The sequence below is a fragment of the Mobula birostris genome, chromosome 13 (genome assembly GCF_030028105.1).
Source record: "Mobula birostris isolate sMobBir1 chromosome 13, sMobBir1.hap1, whole genome shotgun sequence".
NCBI classification, from domain to species: Eukaryota; Metazoa; Chordata; class Chondrichthyes; order Myliobatiformes; family Myliobatidae; genus Mobula; species Mobula birostris.
The window spans coordinates 44,070,197-44,081,328 of record NC_092382.1 but is presented as its reverse complement, the minus strand read 5'-3'; the positions used below and the strand labels follow the sequence as shown (position 1 = coordinate 44,081,328).

General features: G+C 45.3%; 1 pseudogene; it reads left to right on the top strand.

The window, feature by feature from the left end:
- The first annotated feature begins 909 nt into the window (after positions 1 to 909).
- Positions 910 to 11,132, top strand: part of LOC140207916 (uncharacterized) — a 55,001-nt pseudogene continuing 44,778 nt past the window's right edge.

Sequence of the window (11,132 nt, the reverse complement as noted above, 5' to 3'; positions counted from 1 at the left end):
AACGCTATGCCCCCTTGTGTTAGCCATTTCAGTCGTGGGGAAAAAAGCCTCCAGCTATTCCACGACCAATATCTCTCATCATCACCTGTATGGATTTCCTGCATGACTTTCTCTAGCTTGAATACGACGATGAGCTCAGTGTGGTTTTGACATTCCCCAGGGCTCCAGACTAAGGTGGTTAAACTTCTTCCCTGCTCTTTTGAACGTTTTGTGTCATTTTCACTCATTTCAAAGGACTGTGCTTTAGACAGCTGGGTTGTTGCAATGCACCTCTAAAGTCTAACAGCAGACTAGTGAGTGAATCTTCGATGGAGCAGAGCCAGAAACCAAAGGGTTGCCAGCCTGAGTCAGGGCTTTGGAGCTCCAGAGAGATATGGGGTCTAGAGTTTACGAGGAGGAGGAGGAAGAGGAATCAGGCCCACAGGATGTTCCTACAGATGAAAGATCAGAAACATTTGGAAACTGATTGAAAAAAATGCAAAACACTGGAGGAAATCAGCAGATCAGGCAGCAAATGTGGAGAGGAATATCTGGACAACGTTTAGGCCGAGCCCCTTCAGCATGCCTAGACTGTATACTCTGCTTAGTTACTGTCTGAACTGCAGAGCTCCTCCTGCGTTTTGTGTGTGTGCGTCTCTCGATGTCCAGCAACTGCAGCTGTGTATTATATCTGCCTTTGTAAGAGGATTGTACATACAGTTTGATATTGTGTGTATTGTTTATGGGAGCCGCTTTCTGCGCTAAAACAGCTGCTGAGGTTTCTATATACACAAAAAAAAACTGAGGTATGGACATGGAACCGGTGGTTGCCGAAACTATTAACGGCACCTTGTTTACGTCGCCGGCGCCGAAGCACCGCTCAAATGCGCAGGCGTAAAGGTTGATTAGATTTGCAATATCACGCATGCGCGCAGTACACAATAGCCCTCAGGATCATGGCTGCAGGATCGGACGCAGGATCGGATGCAGGTAAGCGAGTATCTCGGGGCGATTATTTTCAACATCGACTGAGGGACAATTGTTGTGACCTGCGGGCGCCGTGGCCCACAATCCCGGGACAGTCCTGCTCTCTTCCCTCTCTCTCAGCCCCACCATCCGTACACGGGCCCCGGGGAGCTTCCGGCTGATGAGGGAATGGGAACTGATGGATCTCTCAGACAGAGCTGAGCTCCAGCTATCTAAATGCAAGGATTAGGAACTCGGAGAGAGGGAACAAAATCTTTTACATCAGCAGTTGAGAAAATCACCTTTGTTCTAATTCCAATGACAAACAAGAGAAAATCTGCAGAAATCCAAGCAAAACGCAGAAAATGCTGGAGGAACTCATCATTAGTACTATTTTTCATAAATGCTGCCTGGCCCGCTGAGTTCCTCCAGCTTTGTGTGTGTTGCTTGTTCTACCTCCTCTTGTTCTGGACTTTTCTACCCGCGAGGACATGTTTTGACCCATTCTCTCTGGGTACATAATGGTATCAAACACCTTTGCCCTTGACAACAAGTAGCTTTCACATCACAAATCTGCCAGACTCCAATGAGACAGACGACTGCCCTTCCCTTCTTATTCATTGGCATTGCCATCAATGAGTTCACCACCGTCAGTCACCTGGGGGAGGGTTCATGGGAAATATTTATGTACAATACAGAAACTGGTGTTACCTGTGTGTATCGTGACAATGCAAAAGTTGCTGGAGAATTTACAAGTGGGAGGAAGTGGAGTGATATTTGGAAATCTGACTTTTTCAAGCATCATTTAGCAAGAAAATCACATATAGGCGGTGTGCAAAAGCTCTGGTTAGAAAATCCTTCATTACCTGCTATAGGCCTGCTACATAGGTTGTGTGAGAGTGCAGATGAACGTGATCGAACCCAGAGGAGATCAAAGTTCTTATCGCCAGTGATTTGCTTGCTGTTGAAATGAATAGCTCTCTATATAAAATACAGTTTATACATGTTGTTGTCACTGGGCAAGAATTGTACAGCACAAGATTTTTGCACACACTGGTCATTACAAATTAGAGGGGACATTGGTGGGAAGGAGGGGAGAACTACAGTGTCCCTGATACCCTCACATACCTGACTCCCTGTAACCCTGCACGTTAGGGAGTTGGAGCTGGAAATGGATGAATTCCGGATCATTCGGGAGTCGGAGGGGGTGATAGATATGACATGAAGAGAGGTGAGTTACACCCAAGATGCAGGACACAGGAAACTGGGTGATGGTCAGGAAGGGGAATGAGGTTAAATAGCCATCACTGAGTACTCTTGTGGCCAACTCCCACAACAACAGGTAGACCACGTTAGAAACTGTTGGCAGGGAATTAGCTGGCACAGGAAAGTCAAAGGGCTGATAGGGGATTCGTTAGTTAGGGGAACAGAACTAGAAGGGGACTAATATCCTAGTGGTCATGCTTGCTAGTGCTAGCGGATGTTAAACTGAAGTTGCAGGGCGGATGGGAGCCTGAATACCAGAACAGATAGTGGAGTCATTGAATTGAATTGACTTTATTACTTACATCCTTCATATACATGTGGAGTAGAAATCTTTATGTTCTGTCTCCATCTAAATGTGCAATTTATAGTAATTTATAGTAAATAGTATTTAAAACAGGACAGTCCGTATAATATAGAAATACAATTTTATCAGCATGAATAAATCAGTCTGATGACCTGGTGGAAGGAGCTGTCCCAGAGCCTGTTGATCCTGGCTTTCATGCTGTGGTACCGTTTCCCAGATGGTAGAAGCTGGAACAGTTTGTGGCTGGGGTGACTCGGGTCTTCAGTGATCCTTCAGGCCCTTTTTACACACCTGTCATTGTAAATGTCCTGAATAGTGGAAAATTCACATCTACAGATGCGCTGGGCTGTCCGCACCACTCTCTGCAGAGTCCTGCGATTGTGGGAAGTACAGTTCCCATACCAGGCAGTGATGCAGCCAGTCAGGATGCTCTCAACTGTATCCCTTTAGAAGGTTCTTAGGATTTGGGGCCCAATCCCAGACTTCTTCAACCATCTGATATGAAAGAGGTGTTGCTGTGCTCTTTTCAAAACACAGCCATGTGAGATCCTCGGTGATGTTTATGCCGAGGAATTTAAAGCTGTTCACCCTCTCAACCCCAGATCCATTGATGTCAGGAAGAGTTACCCTGTCTCCAGTCCTCCTGTCGTCCACAATCAGCTCCTTTGTTTTTGTGACAATGAGGGAGAGGTTGTTTGCTTGACACCAGTCAGATGTTGTTCAGACTTCAGACAAAGTCAGCAATGAGAAGGTTGCGCATGGTGCGACAAATATGCTGAGCTGTGTTTATCAAATGCAAGAAGCATCGTAGGAAAGCCAGATGAGCTCAGTGCATTGAATGGTGATATTGTTACCATTACTGGGAGTTAGTTGCACCCAACAGTCTGAGAGATTGAGAGGAACACATTTACAGAGAGATCACAGACTATGCCAAGAAACAAAGTTTGTTAACTTTCCATATATTGACTGGGAGACTCCCATACTGTGAAAGGACTAGATGGGGTAGAGTTTGTCAAATGTGCCCTCAGTTAATAGAATTCCTGACATGGTCATGTGCAATAAGCTGTTAGGAAATGATCCAGGGCTAGTGACGGAAATTAGTGTATGGGAACACTTTGCATCTAGTGATCACAAAGCCATGAGATTCCAAGTAGATATGGAAAAGGAAAGATCCGGACCATGGGTTGAGATTCTAAATTGGAGAAAGGTCAATGTTGATGGTATCAGGAAGGATCTAACAACAGTGGATTGGGACAGGCTGTTTTCTTGCAAAGGAGTACTTGGTAAGTGGGAGGCCTTCAGAAGTTAATTCTTGAGGGTGTAGAGTTTGTATGTGCCTGTCAAAATAGAAGTTGAAAAGTAACTGGTGCAGGGAACCTTGCTTTTCCAGAGATATTGAGGCCCCGGATATCTTGTTCCTCTAAGTGCCTCACGCTGCTGGGTGCAACCAAGACTCGTTAATGACTACAATATCATAATTCCACGCCTGAGCTCATCCGTTTTCTTTTTTTTGTTGTCTTCTGTTGGTTTCTGAAAGCTTTCCAATAGTTTTTATGCTATGATTTGCCTTCTCTTTGGCTTTTATGTTGGCTATGGTTTCTCATTTCAGCCACAGTTGTGTCCTCCTGCCTTTCCAATGCTTCCACTTTGGGATGTATCGATCACTCAGCTCCCGAATTGCTCCCAGAAACTCCAGCCATTGCTGCTCCTTTGTCATTCCCAACAGTTTTCCCTACCAATGAAGTTTGGCCAGCTTTTCTACAATAGAAACAGGAAGAAGTTCAGTACAGAAACATGTCATTAGGCCCATCTAGTAAATGCTGAAAAACCTTTTAAGCTGACAAATGCAAAGACCTGCACCAGGACCAAAGCCCTCCATACCTCTACCATCCAGGTACCTATCCAAACTTCTCTTAAATGGTGAAATCGAGCTGGCATGAACCACTTGTGCTGGCATCTCATTCCACACTCTCACAACCATTTCAGTGAAGAGGTTTTCCACAGGTTCCCATTAAATTTTCGTTAAATGTGGGAGGCGCTTACCCATGACCTTTGCTTATAGTCCCACCCAACCTCATTGGAAAAAGCTGCTTGCATTTACCCTATCTATACCCTCATAATTGTGTATACTTCCAACAAATCTTCAAAGCAATGTATGATTTCCTTGTTTATGTTTAGAGCCTATTTTAGGTGTATAAGATGAGGGGCATTGATCATGTGGATAGCCAGAGGTTTTTTCCCAGGGCTCAAATGACTAACACGAGGGGACACAGGTGCTTGAAAATAGGTACCAAGGGGAAGTCAGGGGTAAGTTTTTGACAGAGTAGCTTGTGTGTGGATCGCACTGCCAGCAGTGGTGGTGGAAGCGGATATAATAGGGTCTCTTAAGAGCCTCTTAGATAGGTACGTGGAGCTTAGAAAATTAAAGGGCTATGTGCTAGGGGAAATTCTCAGCAGTTTCTGGAGGAGGTATCATGATCGGCACAACACTGTGGGCCGAAGGGCCTGTAATGTGCTGTAGGTTTCTATGTTCTACGTTAAACAGCGGAACAACATCGACTGTTCTTTTCAATCCTCTGGTACCTCTCCCTGTCGCTAACAATGACTTATTTATCTCCGCTAGGGACCCAACAACTTCTGCACTTACCTCCCGTAGCATCTGAGGGAGCACCCTGTCATGTCCTGGAGATTTATCTACCCTAATCTGCCTCAGGATAGCAAACATCTCCTCTTCTTTAATCTGCACAGGGTCCATGATTTTAATGCCGCTTTCTAACACTTCCATGGACTCTGTCCATCTCTTGAGTAAATAGAGATGAAAAAAAAATTAAGATCTTCCCGATCTGCTTTGTTTCCACACATGAATTGCAATTCTGGTCTTCCAGAGGACCAACTTTGCCCCTTGCAGTCCTTTTGCTCTTAATCTGTCCATTAGGATAATGCTTCATCTCCGCTGCGAGGGCAACCTCATGCCTTCTTTTAGCCATCTTGATTTATTTCTCATGTGTCCTCTTGCATATCTTACACTCCATAAGAAGCTACCTGCCTATCCCTGTTCTGCAACTCCATTTTGTGCTTCACCAGGGTCTCAATATCTCTTGAAATCCAAGGTTCCCTACAGTTTCTATCTTTACCTTTTATTCTGACAAACACATACCCGCTTTGTACTCTCAAAATTTTGCTTTAAAGGCCTCAATTTACCAAGCACACCTTTGCCATAAAGCAACCTGTCCCAGTCCACAGTTGCCAGATCCGAGTGTCATAATTCCAGGATTTGTTCTATGCCCTGAACACATCCGCCTTTCCTACGCTGCTCCTTGTATTGAAATATACAGGGCTCAGCATATTCACTGCACCATGCTCAACTTTTTCATTCCTGACTTTGTCTGAGGACTGAACAACATCTGTCTCCACAACCCCTCCACTAGATCAATAAAAAGGAGGTGCATACCAGGTACAGGCAGATAGGAACAAATGGGGTACTTAAGAAGTACAGGAAATTCAAATGAACACTTATGAAAGAAATAAAAGAAGCCATGAGGTTGCCCCAGCAGACAAGGTGAAGGAGAATCCTCAGGGATTCTGCAGATATGTTAACAGCAAAAAGATTGCAAGGGAAAAAGAATGGAAGATCAGAATGGTAATCCATACGAGGACACAAAATATATGGGGGAGATTTTACTGTATTTACTCCAGAGAGGGACACAGTCATTAGAAGTGAGGCAAAGCAGGACCCTTTGTGGACCCTGTACAGATTACAGAGGTGGAGATGTTTGCTGTCTGAAGGCAAATTAGCATGGATTCTCAGGGCCTGTGAATTTGTTCCCTGGGACCTACTGGAAGACAAGTGCAGAAATTGTCGGGGCCCATTCAAGGATATTTAAATCATCCTTAGTGACAGGAGAGGTACTGGTGGATTGGAGGGCAACCAATTTTGTTCCGCTGTTCAAGAAATGCTCTAAAAATAAACTAGGAAGTTACACACTGGTGAGCCTGACATCAGTAGTGGGAAAGTTGTTGGAACATATGTGCAGGAACCAGATATGTAAGTATTTGGATAGATGTGGACTGATTAAGGATAGGCAGCATGGCTTTGTGCACGGTAGGTCACGTCTACCCAGTCTTATGGAGTTTCTCGAGGAAGTTATCAGGAAAGTGGATGAAGGCAAGGCAGTGGATGTTGTCTACATGGACTTTAGCAAAGCATTTGACAAAGTCTCATATGGGAGGTTGGTCAAGAAGGTTCAGTCACTCAGCATTCAAGATGAGATAGTAAATTGGATGAGATGCTGTCTTTGAGAAATGCCAGAGTGTGGTAGCAGATGGTTGCCTCTCTGACTGGAGACCTGTGACTCGTGGTGTGCCGCAGGGATCAGTGCTGGATCTGTTGTTGTTTGTCATCTATATCAGTAATCTGGATGATAGTGTGGTTAACTGGATCAGCAAATTTGTGGCTGACACCAAGATTGGTGGTGTTGTGGACAGTGAGGAAGACTATAATGGCTTGCAGTGCGATCTGGACCAGCTGGAAAAATGGTTTGAGAAATGGAGAACGGAATTTAATACAGACAATTGCGAGGTGTTGCATTTTGGTAGGACCTTGATCTTACACAGTGACTGGTAGGGCACTGAGGAGAGCTGTAGAAGGAAGGGATCTGGGAATACAGGTCGATAATTCACTGAAAGTGGTGTCACAGTTAGGTAGGGACGGAAAGAAAGATATTGGCATGTTGGCCTTCATAAACCAAAGTACTGAGTACAGGAGATGGATGTTTTGTTCACATTGTACAAGACATTGGTGAGGCCTAATTTGGAGTATTGTTGCAGTTTTGGTCACCAACCTGCAGGAAAGATGCAAAAGAGGTTGAAAAAATTCAGAAAAAAATCACAAGGATGTTGCCAGGTCTGGAGGACTTGGGTTATAAGGAAACATTGAACAGGTCATGGCTTTATTCCTTGGAATGTAGAAGATTAAGGAGAGATTTGATGGAGGTGTACCACAGTTATGAGGGGTATAGACAGGGTAAATTAAAGCTGGCTTTTACCACTGATATTGGGTGAGACTACATGGGTTAAGGGTGAAAGGTGTAACGTTAGGAGGAACATGAGGGGAAACTTCTTCACACAGACGGTCATCCGGGTGTGGAATGAGCAGCCAGCACAAGTGGTGCCTGCAAGCTCAATTTCAACATTTAAGAGCTTCGTATCGGTACCTGGATGGTAGGGGTATGGGAGTAGAAAGTTTGAATAGCTCGGCACCAGCTAGATGGGCCAGACATGTTTCTGTGTTGTTCTTTTCTATGACTGTGAGAAGAATCTTAAATAATACTGATATTCACTCTCAAAGTTGCTGGTGAACACAGCAGGCCAGGCAGCATCTCTAGGAAGAGGTACAGTCGACGTTTCGGGCCGAGACCCTTCGTCAGGAGAATTCCTCATGTTTGTGCTGATATTCACTGTAATTCCATTTAGCAGCTGTGCAGACCAGCCATACATCTCAGTAGGAGATATTTACATGGCGTTAAAACTGTGGCACTTTAAATTAACAGTACATAAAAGAAAATCCCAGCTGCACATCAAGAAAGGCTATTTGTGTGAGAGTGTTTCAGTTACTGTGGGCCCAGGCGCCCATGCAGCTCAGTGGGAACAGGGAATAATACCAATGGAGAGAGTCAAACTGAGCCAGGTCACAGATTGGAGACAGCAGAAATGCCCCATTCTTATAGAGACAGAAAAAGCATCAGAAAGTTTGTTGGTCATCCCAGATACCAGCACAGTGCCCAGTTAGAAGATGATTTCTCTCTCCAACTTGGGTTGAACTTCACTGTAACAGTGTGATGTCAGATCACACCTTGGCAAATCAAATGATCTCTTCTGAAATGTTGTCCTACACCCATTGATGGATTTTGTGAATCTTTTTACAGGTTAAAAATAACAAGGAATTTGTCTACAGGAATCTCAAACACAACACGCCAGTTTTGCTGTCTCTGTCCAGATATTTAAGAAGTGGAGCAAGGGATTCACTCGATCATCCTTCCTGCTCAGACCGTAGGGAGGGATTCACTCAATCATCTGACCGACTGGCACGCCCGTCATTTTACACAGGAGAGATCCCATTCATCTGCTCAGACAGTGGGTTGGATTGACTCGATCATTTGAACTGAAGGTACATCAGCAAGTTCACACTGGGCAAGGCTGTTCATCTGTTCTGTGTGTGAGAAGGAATTCAGTCGGTCTTCCCACCTGTGGACACACCAGTCAGTTCACACTGGGCAGAGGCTGGTCATCTGCTGAATTTGTGGGGAAGGATTCACTCGGTCATCTGACATAATGGCTCACCAGCGAGTTCACACTGGGGAGCGGCCATTCACCTGCTCATTGTGTGGGAAGCGATTCACTCGGTCAGCTAAACTGAAGGTACATCAGCGAGTTCACACCGGGGAGCGGCCATTCACGTGCTTATTGTGTGGGAAGGGATTCACTCAGTCATCCACCCTAATGCTGCACCAGCGAATTCACACTGGAGAGAGGCCATTCACCTGCTTAGACTGCGGGAAGGGATTCACTCAGTCATCCACCCTACTGGCACACCAGTCAGTTCACACTGGGGAGAGGCCGTTCACCTGCTCAGTGTGTGGGAAGGGATTTACTCAGTTATCCACCCTAATGGTGCACCAGCGAGTTCACACTGGGGAGAGGCCATTCACCTGCTCAAACTGTGCGGAGACATTCACTCGGTCATCCAACCTACAGAGACACCAGCGAGTTCATACTGGAGAGAAGCCATTCACTTGCTCAGTCTGTGGGAAGGGATTCACTCGGTCATCCAACCTACAGAGACACCAGCGAGTTCACACTGGAGAGAGGCCATTCACGTGCCTAGACTGTGGGAAGGGATTCACATCATCATCTAAACTGAAGGTACATCAGCGAGTTCACACTGGAGAGAGGCCGTTCACCTGCTCAGATTGTGGGAAGGGATTCACTCAATCATCCCACCTACAGAGTCACCAGCGAGTTCACACTGGGGAGAAGCCGTTCACCTGCTCAGACTGTGGAAAGGGATTCAGTCGGTCATCCTCCCTCTTGGCACACCAGTCAGTTCACACAGGGGAGAAGCAGTTCATCTGTTGAGACTTGGAAGGGATTCGCTCGGTCATCTGACCTACAGAGACACCAGCAAGTTCACACTGCAGATAAGCCGTTCACCTGTCAGACTGTGGGAAAGGACTCCCTCACTCTTCCACCCAACAGATGAGATGTTAAAGGATAATTTGTCCTGATAACTTGCTGGAAATTAGATGCTCTCAGGTGATTACGTGGTCTTTGTCAAGTGCTATTGAGATTTTAAAGGGTTAATCTGTGCTGATGACATGCAAGAATTTTGATACTAATCACACACATAGTACTTGGGTGGATGACCTTTGCTTCTGCTTTACGTGCTGAAGTATTCTTTGTCTCATACTATTAGTGTTGCCAGGCACGTGACTGTGGGAGTAGCTAAAATTTGTATCTTGTATACATGACTGACTGTGGTGTAAAACCCTATAAAAAGGGAGGACTGTTCCCCTGTTCGAAGAGCATCGCTTGACAGGGCTGTGCAAGTACTACGAAGTTTGTTAAGCGATCCTCCAAAAAGCTTGTACTTGCTTAAATAAAGAATCCTGGCTATCCACAGAAGTTGGCGTATTGCATTTGTATCAACTGTGTAAGAATCTCAAGAAAACAAACCGACATGACATGTGGTGACGAGGATGGGATTATAACGTAAACGGAGCTCCTAGGTGGAATGAATAAGTGATCAGTTGTGTGACGGTGACGTGAGACGGATGGGCCCACAAGGTAAGATTTACCTTGATCTCTCTCATTAATCCATCACTCAGTCGACCCCTTGTCCCATAGAGCTCTGTCGTGACGGCACTTGTACGCCGACGGATTCGTCTCAGGGAGGTTCGATTCCCCGGAGTTCGGAGGTTAGAGTCCTCAGAGCTGTAAGTTTTCGGAAAAGGAGGTGAGAGTCCTCAGATAGTGGGGTTCGAGTCCCTGAAAATAAGGTTAATTACAGTGTCCATCTCAACCACCCGGTCTCAGACCGGTTGTTAAGACGGGAAGTCCCCCACGCAAAGGTCAGGACCCTGAAGTGTGTGTGGAGAGCAAAGACACTGGGCTAGTACATAGAGATAAGTTAAGGAGTTGGCACTTTAAGTTTGGGACAGACATTGGATAAGCCGGGTGTTGGAACCCCTTTGTATCGGTTATGTCGGGATAACCCCAAAGATGAGGAACGGTTCAGATGCCTGTCGCCATGCTGAAATTTAAAAAATTGAGAAATGAAATTTGGCCAATACAGGGAACTTAGGATGTAATTAAATGTATAAAAGCAGAAGAGGCAATTTGGAAATGTAATACAGGGACTAAATGGAAAACTTTAATATCCACGTGGAGGAAGTAACAAATAAATCTATGCAGACCAGCTGGGAGAATAACACGTGTCGGAGAGGGATAAGTTCATGTGATCTAAGCCAGGGTTCCCCAATTAGCTTTCCACGAGGGCCAAATTATGTCAAACATGCCAAGCCAAGGGCCATAACGTCCAGGGATTTTTTATTGCGCCAGT